The sequence below is a fragment of the Girardinichthys multiradiatus genome, chromosome 1, assembly GCF_021462225.1.
Source record: "Girardinichthys multiradiatus isolate DD_20200921_A chromosome 1, DD_fGirMul_XY1, whole genome shotgun sequence".
Classification (NCBI taxonomy): Eukaryota; Metazoa; Chordata; class Actinopteri; order Cyprinodontiformes; family Goodeidae; genus Girardinichthys; species Girardinichthys multiradiatus.
The window spans coordinates 39,793,986-39,807,287 of NC_061794.1; positions in this window are offsets into that span (position 1 = coordinate 39,793,986).

Here is a 13,302-nt window from a genome sequence, read left to right on the forward strand (position 1 = left end):
CCCAAACCAGACCCCCTCCGGCCCTTGGCTGCGTCTAGAAATCCTGTCCATAAAAGTTATGAACAGGACCGGCGACAAAGGACAGCCCTGCCGGAGTCCAACATGCACTGGGAACAGGTCCGACTTAGTGCCGGCAATGCGGACCAAACTCCTGCTCCGCTCGTACAGGGACCGGATGGCCCCTAATAAAGGGCCCCCGATTCCATACTCCTGGAGCACCCCCCACAGGGCATCACGAGGGACACAGTCGAATGCCTTCTCCAGGTCCACAAAACCTGCTGGGGTTGGACTCTTTCATCACCCAGGCTGAAGTCACCGAGGTGGTTAAAAAGCTCTGCGGTGGCAAGGCTTCGGGGGTGGATGAGATCCGCCCTGAGTACCTCAAGTGTCTGGATGTTGTAGGGCTGTCATGGTTGACACGCCTCTTCAGCATTGCGTGGCGGTCGGGGACAGTGCCTCTGGACTGGCAGACTGGGGTGGTGGTCCCCCTTTATAAGAAGGGGGACCAGAGGGTGTGTTCCAACTACAGGGGGATCACACTCCTCAGCCTCCCTGGTAAGGCCTACGCCAGGGTATTGGAGAGGAGAGTCCGACCGATAGTCGAACCTCGGCTTCAGGAGGAACAGTGTGGTTTTCGTCCCAGCCGTGGAACACTGCTGAAAAGTATGTCCATGTATTTATTGTGTAACATTTGCACTTAACAGTTCTTTTGCATGAGTTATGCATTAGCATGCCTTGTATGGAGGCAATCAGCCTGTGAAATGCAGGTTGCTTCAGCTTGTATGCATCCACAGGATTGTAGGCCATAACATTTCTGCATTAAAAATCCTATTTTTTTAAATAGGCCTTTTTAAAATATTCTTATTTTATTTATTTTCATTAGCTGTAAGCCATTATCATCAAAATTAACAGAAGCAAACACTTAAAAAATATCACTGTGTGAAAAGAATCTTTAAAATCTATGAGTTTTAATTTTAGAATTAAATTATTGAAATAAATAAACCTGTATCTATTCAGAATCATTGAACATCGGCTTTTGCAAACAATTTTCTTTCTTAAAACCCTGATCTCTTTTTCTTTATCAACAGTTAGAAGGTGTTGTTAGAAGAAGTAACGAGATGCACTGATTAACAAACAAGAGACAAATTTTACTGGAATGAAATCCAAAAGTGTTCACAAACAACTTATTTCTGTTGAAACAGTAACTGCATTATTTTTGATCTATTTTTTAACTAAACCTGTAGTTTAGATGTGAAGCATACATGTTACGCAATCTTTTTCTTAAAATATGTCTAGCAGGAGCTAGTTGGGTTCCTCAGGACTTAACAACTCTAGATCAAGTTGTTAACAAGGCAATGAAATTAATAAGCATATTAAGAATGTATGAAGATTTGACTAAACCACATCCAGGAGCACCCAGTTTAACCTCACACTTCTGCACACCATCTAAATGTAACCAAGGGGAACTGATGAAATGAGCCTGCATCAGCATTATTTGCAATTAACCACAAGTGTGTGCCTTCCCCACACTGTATGCGGCTCCTTCATTATGAGGGGCTGACACTGCTGGAGTCATGTGCCTGCTGGAGTGAGAGAGCCTGGAAACAGAGTAGCCATAAAACTCAGCCTTCATTATGGTTGCTTTGTCCTTTGGTCTAACTGGAAAACCTGGCCCAGCCCCGCCTTGGAGAGGCAGGCAGCGGAAGAGGAAGGCATCTATGTGCTTCAGCGGTCAGCAGATTGCTGCTTTTCCGTGCCCCCTGGGGGGACACCAACTGTCCCCTATTTAAATATTAGTCCCAATCCATCTAAAATTCATATTTAACAGCTTAACACTTCTCCTGTGCAACCACGTCTTCACCTCCTTTGACCATCTGGCTGGATGTTCCCATAACAGACAATAGATTTGAAATCTCTTGTAAAAGTCTTCATACTTCAGCCTTAAACTTTTTCACATTATGTCACATTAAATCTACAACTTACAATCTATTTTATTGTGATTTGTGTGACTGACCAACACAAAGAAGGGGATATTTGTGAAGTGGAAGGAGAACCGTACATGATTTTGAAAGGTTATTCTTTTCACAATAAAATCTGAAAAGTGTGGCTTACATGTATATTCAGACCCCCTGAGTTGAAACGGCATTCACAAAATTACAGCCGCAGTCCTTTAGGGTATTTGGGGCATTTATACAAAAAAGTTTAAGGTCAGACAGATTGGGTAAAGAGCATCTGTTGACATGAAGTCTTGCAAAAGAAGCGTAATTGGATTCTTTTCTGGATTGTCATGTCCCCTACGTAAATTTTGAGAAATTAATTCAACTTCTTTTGGCTTTCTTCAATACCTGCCTTGCCATTCTTTTACTAAGGCAGGAATTGTGAAGCACATAAGTGTTTATGCACACACAGGGTTCTGTAGGTAGGCCAGAGGTTTTGGGCCAATTTTGTCCTATAGAACCCTGCCATGGCAGGTGTGCAGTTGTGCTGTACTCTTTCCATTTTCAGATGATGGACTGAATAGTGCTTGGTGTAATGTTCAAAGCTTGGGATGTTGTTTATAACATTTCCCGGATTTGAACTTCTCTACATCTTTATCCCTGACCTGTTAGCTGTGTTCCATGGTCCTCACCATGCTGTTTGAGGCCTTCACAGAACACACCGATTTATGCTGAAAGAAAACTGCCTTCATGTGAAACTCATTGGAGGCAGTCGGTGGCACTTCATTTCAGGGGAACTAAATACAAAAACACTCTTTTCCAATATACATTGAAGACCATGTAATCTTCTCCTTAAACTTCACAATTATGCACTATGTTTTGTTTGGTTATCACAATAAATCCCAATAAAATACACTGAAGTTTCTGTTTGTAACATCAGAAAACAAGGAAAACATGAAGGGCTACAAATACTAGTAAGGTATTGTATATCACTTCTGATGAAATACCAAAAAATACTATATTCTTCACTTTTTTAGTAAAGAAAAACTATATCTTCATGATCTGAAGATACAACATTGCACTTTAACTTAAAATTCTTGTTTTATCAGCTTTTCCAACAAATCTGTGTGCATTTTTCACCTAACTTTTAATAATCAATGTCAATAAGATTTCTGATGTTCTGAGATAAGCAAGTTCACTTCATCCTTGAGGTGAGTGAAAAAAACAGCTCTGGTAGCTCAAATATCCCGCCAACACCTCATCTTTTAAAGATCCACTGCAGAATCAAAACATGGTCGGATTAAAACCACAACAAGCTGCAACAGCAGGGACAAACCCTAAGTGAAATTTGAACTCTTAGTGGTTGGGTGATTGATGTCCAAGTGGGTGTATCTGCTCACAAAACACAAACCCTTAGGGAAGATCCATTATTATTCCATCTGAAACAGAAATCTACAGTGTGTGGTGGCTTTGATACAGTCATAATGCACCTTTAGTGCCTCCATTTACAATTCTGAGGCAGAGAAATTTAATTAAACCTAATTAACATAACATAGTGGTTAAACGCTGCAAATATGCACAGCGAGACGCATGTGTCATTGTATCTGTGCACAACACTATTAAGTTTTAAAATAAAGCTGCACTCGATTTCAGGGTCTTGCAGTGAACAGAAACATTTTCAACTAAATTACTCGGATGACTGGCTTCAATATGCAGCTATATTATTTCCATGTCTTCCCTCAAATTATCTGAGCATCCTCCTTCTCAGGAGGGGATACCCGTCTAGTCTTGTTCCCCTGGAGCAAAGACATTACTTCCAATTAAGGTCAAATCACTGAAAAGACAGTGGAGGAGAATCCCGCATCTAAGTGAGTAAGGAGTTTTGACATTCCTGCAAATGGGGTACAGATGCGCTCAGCTGAATTCCCCAGAGTACATGCGGGGAGAAGCTGCTGGTGCCGCCTGGATGCTGGTCATGCTGCATTTGAGGAATCTAATGCAGCACAGTTTGCCAGCACAGGTGAACAGATGACAGGGCCAAGCTGTGTGACAGAGTGGGTTTATCACAGTCAACAGCCTGATTGACAAGCACAAATATCTGCCAGCTGGTTTTCTGCAGAGCAACATCAAGAGGGGATCTTTTGTCAGTTGGCTATCCATTTCTAACAGGATAAAGGTGCAATAGAAGGGGTTTTCGATGAGGCGTCGGACAAATGGCAAAGAGTGTGAGAATGCAAACAACTGTTAATGAATAAATCACCAGAAGGCATGCCCCTGAGAGGATTTTGTTTTTTTGGCAAACCAAGCACAACTGAATTAGAGGCAAGAGAGGGCTGTTTCATTTGCCAGCAGTGCTGTGGGATTTTCACTCATCCAAATGAGGGAATCGATAACGTGGACAATTGTACACGGTCCGCAGGGAAACAATTAATAGCGGGAATACAGCCATGAAGGAGACTTTTAGACAGCCGCTCTCCTTCCTAAACACTGTTACTGGAAAAGTATGGTACCTCCTTGAGGATTTACAACAACCGTTTCCACCATGTCAAGATCATCCCCACAGACTGGAGCTATCCATTACACTCCTCACAAACGCTTCTGTTTTTCTCAAAGTTGTCCAAAAAAATTCAAACCTTCTAACCTATTGATTGAGTTTGCAGACTAAAGAAAACAAGTCACACTGAACACAATTAATCCAATCTACAGAGCGTGCACCACAACTAGGTTGTGCAGGATTCAGGCAGTGCTTAAAATTCATAAATTAGACTCAGGAGACCTCCTTAACTCCATCTTCTGTGTCTTTGAGGCATCCAATAATAAATCACATGAAGAGGAATGAGTGAACTGATACACACTGTTGTTGGATTTACATACATAAAAATCTCCTTAACAGTGGCTGTTGATGTAAATTACATACAAAGCACAGACATAGGCATCAAATAAAAACGATTAACATTAAAGTGAGTATTTTATTGGCAGGGACATACAGGCCCCAATATAACCTATAGGCTGATTTTAATGATTCATTGTTATTGCTCACAGGGGAAAGATGCAGATTGACAAGGAACCCATATGCATTATCTTGTCAATATTTCTCATTACCTCAGTAAAAATAAAGGTCATCATTAGAGCACACTGTAATTTTAGCATGGTTCAAATAAATAGCAACCAAACATCTGTAATGATTAGATACCACGAATCGGAATTAATTTCAATCTTTCACCAAATTAAAGAAATATCTGTGTACCAAAGCAGTACACTGAAATTTCCCTACTCGGTTTGCATTGCAACAAAAAGAGGGTAAAGACACCATATGAGACTATATAGAGATTTCTTTCTCTTCTTTTTTTTTTTTTAGCCCTCAAGGCTATTACGAGACAATGCAGTAAAAGCCTTAGTGAAATGAAAGACCAGCTGCTTAAGTCTACCGCTGCAAGGCTCCCCCATCTTCTTTTCATGCTCCCCATCGCACACAAGAAAATTACATCACAAAAGGATCCTGTACTTTCAGTTGCTGCCTTGGGGAACAAGCAGCATCAGGAAAACACGAGGTGGGGGAGCTATACGGGTGACATGATGTAGAGTAAGAGTAAATATGATGAAGAGCACTCCTTTTTTTCAGCCCGCCAAGGCTTCTTGGAAAAGATTTGCCAGTAAATAACATGTGCACTGTTGAAATTCAGTGCTATTTTAATACTGAGCTTGAGCCGAGACTGTACCAGAACAGTAACTTTTCTGTGTTTAGTAACCATGTAAAAATAAACATTGTTGTATGGAGTTATTGTGGGTAATGTAAGCATGCTGTACTATACAATAGAGCTTTGCATAAGACGTTACACACACTATCCTAAACGATAACTCCAGAGTGGAATTAGGATTTTTTGTAGCCAATACTAATTTCTGAGCTGCAGAACTTTAATTTTATTCAAATCCATTGTTTCTGAAGAATTATAACACATTAAAGAGAAACTATTTGCCTTTAACAGAAGCAGTAGTTATGAATTCAGAAGAAAACAAAGGAATTACAAAATGTTTGTCATTTATGCATTAAGGCATACATCAACTGAGGGGCATCAAACTACATGCTGATGCTTTTATAGACAATTTATGTGAGTTCTTGGTTTGTGGACTTTAATAAAAAGGGAAATAAAATCTAAATGTTCAGTATTTGACCTGTCAATTCCTTGATCAGAAACAATGAAAAGAAAAATGTTCTATTCCAATCTCACTTGATTCATTGGTGCACCTCTCGATAAAGACAGAGGGTGTATGCAAATGGCCACATGCAGTTTACAACCAAATTCAAAAATAATGTTTCCATCTTGGAAATGAGCAAATACGAACTGTTTCAATAGTTTTACTGTTTAAAGCACATTGATTTATGACTGACATGACCTGACATTTGCAGCTAAAAAGGTCGTCTATAAATCCTGTGTTCTGCTGTGGTCCTTTCAGACAGGGACAAATTGCGTCAGGATTATGAAACAGAGGGTTTCTGGCAAGTTTCAATAGGGTTTCATCATGTAAGTGAAAGCCCTAAATACCTGAGTGCCACTTAATGTCAAGGATTAGCTTTCTCAGTATTATACCAACTAGGTATGCATTGTAATGAGTCCATTCACTGCAATCCCCAAAGCTCCAGCAGAGCAAATGTGCAGAGGCTGAAACTCTTTTCCAAGATTGTTGATGGTTTTATTAATAATTAAATAATTTAACATGGATTTTATATTATACTGCACAATCAATTAAAAAGTTCAAAATTGAAGAAAATATGTTGTTATTCAGAGAGTACATACATGGGTGGATATTTGAGGACATACATAGACTCGATCAGATCTAAACAAGTGTGATAATCAGTAGACATTATAAAAAGGTAATTTTGGAGGGTGTTAAATATAATCTAATAAAATCATCTAAATTTAAATCGTGTATTTGCACATATTTGTTGATGTAATTTTCAATAATGTTTGACTTCTAGCATTTGCTATTTTATTTTGTTAAAACTTAATTGTGGCTAATCATTTTGATTATAGAGTATAACTGTTTTAGTCATTTGTTGTGTAAATGGTAAGGATGATATGTTAATATGAGATGTAGAAGTATAAGTTATGACTGTCATAAGACTGCTGTTTGGGAAATTGTCTGACTGTAAGCCTGTATAGCTTTAGCTAGCTTAGCAACAGAGCTAATGCTAAAGTTAAGCTTGTGTCAAGCTGAGACCATAGACATTAATACATAGACGCCTCTTTGACTGGTTTGGCCCGCTGCTGAAACGTAACCATGTGTCCGCCATATTGCTGGAGGCAAGGCTGTGATGTGAACTAATACAAATAAAGGGATTTTATTTCATAAAGCACACTTTAACAGAGATTTACGTTAATGCCTCGCCTTATTTATTCACACATACACGTACGTATGTTCGTAGGTACAACAGAAAATTAGGGCCAGGCTAAGAGAATTTTTTTTTGGTAAATTACAAGAATAAAGTCCAAATTTTTATGAGAACTCTTACAAAAATGCGCAACTCCATGATTTGGTTTGGACACCTAAACGGTTCAAACAATTACATGCTGCACACGTAAGAGGCATTTTGGTTCTCAGACTTGACTCCACAAAAATGGCAGCAACGTTGGAACACTGTTCAGCATTCAATTGGTCGTCTACGTATTAATGTCTATGGCTAAGACTCTTTGCCCTGAGGAGGTTGTTGCTAATGGATGACACATTGTAGCTGTAGTCCCAGGAAACAAGTTTCATTCCAGCTTTTTAGAAGAGAATTTAAAAGTCTAAATCCAGCTTTGGCTTGTTTAGAGACATTGCTAATGCTACAGTCAAACATCCCAGCGATTTCAGCTTCTTAACCTGGAAGAAATCTTTTCCAAGAAACAACCCAGCTGTGTTTACCAGGTGGTTTAATTTCCATCTTCATTGAACAGACTGAAAAGGTTTATGGCTATTTTGTAATGTTTAATGCCTTAATCACAAACCAATTTTTTTGGTTGTTGCGGTTTCCTTTTGACTTAGGAAGACAAACCCGATGAGTAAAACAATCTTAATAATTATTTAGATTTTCCTGTCTATCATTGTATCAATTTTACTTCAATTATAAATATTTAGAACTAAGGAAGTTGTACCCAAGCGTTTTGAAGATAAGTGGAGCAAACCAAAAACCATATATCATTAAAACAAAAACAAGAAAATAAACGTTAAACATAGAAACAAATGTGATGTAAAGTGATCAAATCCGTTTATCCTTGATAATAGGCACCAGCCCCCACGAGTCTTTCAAGATTAAGAGGGCATGGAAGATGGATGGATAGATAGTTATGGTATATACAGTCTTATTCAATAAGTTAGAATATGCATTCCCATGAGGCTTGTCAGATTAAACTTGCATTTTGAAAACAACCTTTAAGCAGGTTATAAAGAAACTTTTCATTTAGCGAACATTTCTGTATAAATTTTATTTTTATTGGTCTGATGTAATTTCTAATCTTAAATGTCATGTTTTCATTCGCTGTAGGCAGAAAATAAAGGCTTCTCATGTAAAGGCTTGTGAACGTCTTAATCACACCTCTGTGATTAATCTCTATGTGTTTCACTGTGAATTGAATTACTAAAATAAATAACTTTTCAATATTTATCAAATTTCTTGAATTGTTTTCTACATTTTAAAAAATGGTAGGATTTGAACTGATTAATTTTAGTGTCTTACATAATTTCTACTCAGGAACAGTGAATAAAATATATTCAAATAAAATGTATGCAAACTGTTACACCAAATGTATTTATTCGGTCCTGTTTTATTTTGTTATCTGTATTCTCCGCTTTCTCACTTGAACGCAGCTCTGCAGACCTAAACAAAAATATTATGGGATCAAATGCTGAAAAAAAAAAAAAAAAACATACTATTAATAAATGCATCCTACATTTTGAGCACAGACAGCTGAAAATAAGGCATGAAAACCAATTCAGTTAAACAACGAGGACTGTTAATTCCTCATTGTCATTTTTTAGTTAGAACTGTTTAAATGTAGTGCAATTTAGAAAAGGTTCTGCTTAATAATCTTCAATCATTGACCATGCACCTTTGCAGCAGAGGGCTAATCAATCATACTGTGCAGGCTGCCCCCCTTTGTCAATGTGCGCGTCCATGCTGGAGGGGACTGGCTGCTGGGACTAATTATCATCTTGGAAAATTAAGCTTTTCTGAAAGGTGCGGGGAAACGCTCTGTGAGGCTGCATGGGACAACAAGATTACACTAAGCCACAGCACAGTGCACACAGGCAAGCCTGTCCGAAAGATGGACAGGAACGGGAAAAGTGTCAAGGAGCGAAATCACACAATTTCCCCGCTGCGTGTCTACATCAGAGCAGAGGACACACAGAAAACCCCTCTAAGAGATAACACACACACTCACACCTCTGCACTGCATACAAGGAAAGGAAACACAAAGTAGGAATAAAACACCTGAAAGGCACACCTACCAGCTCCGTGGTCATGTTTTGTTGAGTTGTAGCAATCATGGTGTAATCCGCAACAAGCTCCGCTCTGCCGTGTGAAGGTAGCCTCGCAAGCCGCCGAGCAGCTGCACTGTTGTTTGGCGGAGCTTTTTCTGCATGCTCTGCTTCTTGCAAGTTTGTCTTCAGCGGGCTGGTGGTCCTCCCTCTCTCTACACTTCTCTCTCTCTCCTTCTCTTTTTCAGCTATTTCAATTCTTCCTTCTGCTGCTGATTTGGTCGGAAATTAATCGTGACGAGGTGTTGAGTGTTAATAGACATAAAAACAGCTTGAACTGTTTCAGCTTTCTCGCAAATTTAAATTAGAATGGCAAACAGGAATGATGAGCCGTGAATTTAAATTAAAAAAACACAGACATTGTTAAAATCCAATAAAAAATTATTGCAATCATATTAACACAACCAAAAACAGTTTTTTCAAGATTTTATGTGACAGACCAACACAAAGTAGTGCGCTTTCACTGGTAATCAGAAGAAAATGATACATGGTTTTCATTTCTTTTTTGTAAGTAAAATCTAAAATCTAAAAAGTATGGTGTGCGTTTGTATTCAGCCAATACATTGTAGACCCACCTTTTCACTACAATTACAGATGGACATATTTTAGGGTACATTTCTACCAGCTTTGTACATCTACACACTACCTTTTTGGCAATTCTTTGCAAAATAGCTTAAGCTCAAAACAACTGGATGGAGAGTGTCTTTCAACACAAATGTTCAAGCCTTTGCTTCAGATTGTATAGCAAAGCAGCTCTGGCTGGATGTTTGTTGCCATTATTGTGCTGGAAGGTGCAGCTCTGCCCCTGTGTCTAATCCTTTGCAGTTTCTAACAGGTTTTCATAAAAAGTCACATTGTAATTTACTCCACATATATATTCCCAATAACAAGTTCCCATGTGGCAAAAGCATCCCCACAGCTAGTTTTCTGCTAAACATGGTGTTTTGCAAGTGCTTTTATAAAGGCCAGATTTGTGCAAACTAATGCTTGTGTGTACGACTAATAGTTGCTGAGGTGTGGATTTTTGCAGGTCCCCCAGAGTTACTGTAGGTCTCTAGGCTGCTTCTCTGATTGATGCAGAGTAACGTCTTCAGTGTAAGACTACAGTCATGTCCTGATAAGTTTGTAGCTGTACCACTACATTATTTGCCTTTTCAAATAATGGTTTGAACGATGCCTTGTGAGATGTTCAAAGGGAATATTGTTTGCCATATTCTTTTGGAATATTTAAAATAATAAATATAATAGTCAGTAATTTTCTATACCACTTCTTCCATTGTGGGTTGAGGGGAATCTGTAGCCTATCTCCAGCAGTCTATGGGCAGGAGGCAGGGACAGATTGCAAGGGCAACACACAAACAACCATGCACATACACACACCTAAGGGCAATTAAGAGAGACTGGTTAACCTAACAGGCATGTCTTTGGACTGTGGGAGGAAGCCAGAGTCCCCGGTGAGAACCCACGCATACACGGGGAAAACATGCAAACGCCATGCAGAAAGACCCCCGACCTTCTTGCTGCAAGGCAACGGTGCTACCAACTGCACCACTGTGCAGCTCATAGTTAAAATAATCGAAAAATAAATAAATAAGAGAATTGAGATCAAAAGAAAATGTAGTACATCATATAGAAAGTATGCAAATTCTAACATTTATAACCTAACCTGTTTCAGTCTCTGCAACTTTAGGGTGTTCTTTGGTCTTCATAATGCTGTTTGTTCACTAATGCACTTGGTTGAACACATTTCATCCAGAAATATCAGAGTAAAAAAGAATGAATATATATATATATATATATATATAAATGGGTCGCATATACCCAACTGGTCAAAAGTTTTAGAAACACTTTCTCATTTAATGGTTTTCTTTCTGCTTATGACTGTTTACATTGCACATAGATTCTCACTAAAAGGCATCAAAACTGTGAATGAACACATGGAACTATGTAGCAACCAAAAATGGTAAAATAATTTTAAATATGTTTTATTTTAGAGTTCTTAAAAGTAGCTGCCCTTTGCTGTAGTGACTGAAATATTAACCTTTGGCCGTCTCTCAATGAACCTCTGAGAAGTTCTTTCAAGACTCTTTGAAAAACCACTTCAGGTGACCACCTCATGAACGCCAAGAGAGCAAAGCGGCAATCAAAGCAAAGGGTGGCTATTTTGAAGAATCTAAATATAAAAATATTTAGAGTTATTTCACACTTTTTGTTTATTATATAATTCCATGTGTGTTCATTCACAGTTTTGATGCTCTTGGTGAGAATCTATGTAAATAGTCATGAAAATAAAAAGACCCATTAAGTGCGAAAGTGCATGTAAAACATTTGACCGGTAGCATAGAAATAAGTGTGTTTGTGTTGAGTGGATGTGTGTGAGTTTGAGTTTGTCACCTGGAAGTGTACATTTGTAAATGTGGCGAGAACAGTAGGTGGCCTGCAATCCCTAGCACCTAAGAGCAGCAAAGGGCAAGTAGATCCAGCTCTGGAAGGCAGCATCCCCCACAGCAACCATATAGAAGTAGAAGTAGGCACAGAAGTAGGTTGCCAGCAGGGCACAGGAGCAGCGACCCTTAGACCAAAGAGGCACAGAGAGAAACCCAGGGCACCAAGCAGAAATTATTCTAGGGTTCTAGAGGGAGGGATGGCGGGCAGCCCCCTGCTGGGCAGCCTCATGCTGCTGTCAGAGACCCCCAGGCCATCCCCACAACCCCAGTCCCTGGGGAAAGTGTGATCTGTTGTGATGAATGTGAATGTGTATGTCTAAAGTACAGTAAAATTGAGGTTGTAGCTGGGGTGTAACCCATTGCTTGTTGAAAGCAGAGTCTCCAACCACCTCAACCCCAAGAGCCCTAATTATCTCTAGTGTATTAAAATTGAGGTGCAGGATGGGGCCAAGTATAGCAGAGGGGTGGGGCACTGCTCCCCCACACCCACAAGGCCCATCATCCCACACTCCAAGACCCTACTGCTGTGTGGTGTTTCATATCTAAGAGAGGAGAGGATGGGTCCCATGGCACCAGCATGAATCCCACCCTTGGGGGTCAGCTCCCCAACTGGCCCCCTCTTGTCCTGCCAACGCCAACCGAGGCCAGGGAGCCCTCAGAGATCCCCAAAGGCACCATGAGGGAACCCCACAGAGTATACCCAGCAGGGAGGTAACAGGGGTAACATAGAGGTAACAGATCCAGCAGGGAAAACCAGGCTCCAGATTTATTTTCCCAGTGACACTTTGTAGCTCCTTACAGGGAACACAATTGCTGTTAATGTCAGATGCTTATATCTAGGATCTTGTTCTTTTGTTAATAATTCATATGGATCATAGATTGGGCAAATCAAGAGCTTAACGTTCAACTTAGCTTCTTCTATGGTTTGTATATGTTAAAAAGGTTTATGTCCCTCAAAGCACCGTGTTGGGGCGTTTGCTGGTGGCATGGTTGCTTTCATGAGCTAGATGGTGCAGTGGTTGTGTATAATTTTTCACAACACTTGTGCTGCCCCATGTCATCAATCTTGTTTGTGGTGTTCATGGACAGCATCTCAAAGCGTAGGCATGGAGAAGAGGGTGTCTGGTTTGGGAACCTCAGGGTCTCAGCTTTGCTTGGCAATTTTTTTTACGTTTGTGTTAATGGTCAACAAAAATTAATAATGTTAGAAAGTTTGATTATTAATTTAACAATTTTATATTGGATTCAAAAAGCGTTTTAACAAGAAGATGACTAATTCATTGAAAGACAATCATTCGATGAATCTCTGTGTATTAGTTCGTGTTTTGTTTATTTCAAACTTGGTTTAGTCTGTGTTTACCTTCTGTTCTGTGTTATAATGTTAATTGGTGTCATTCCCT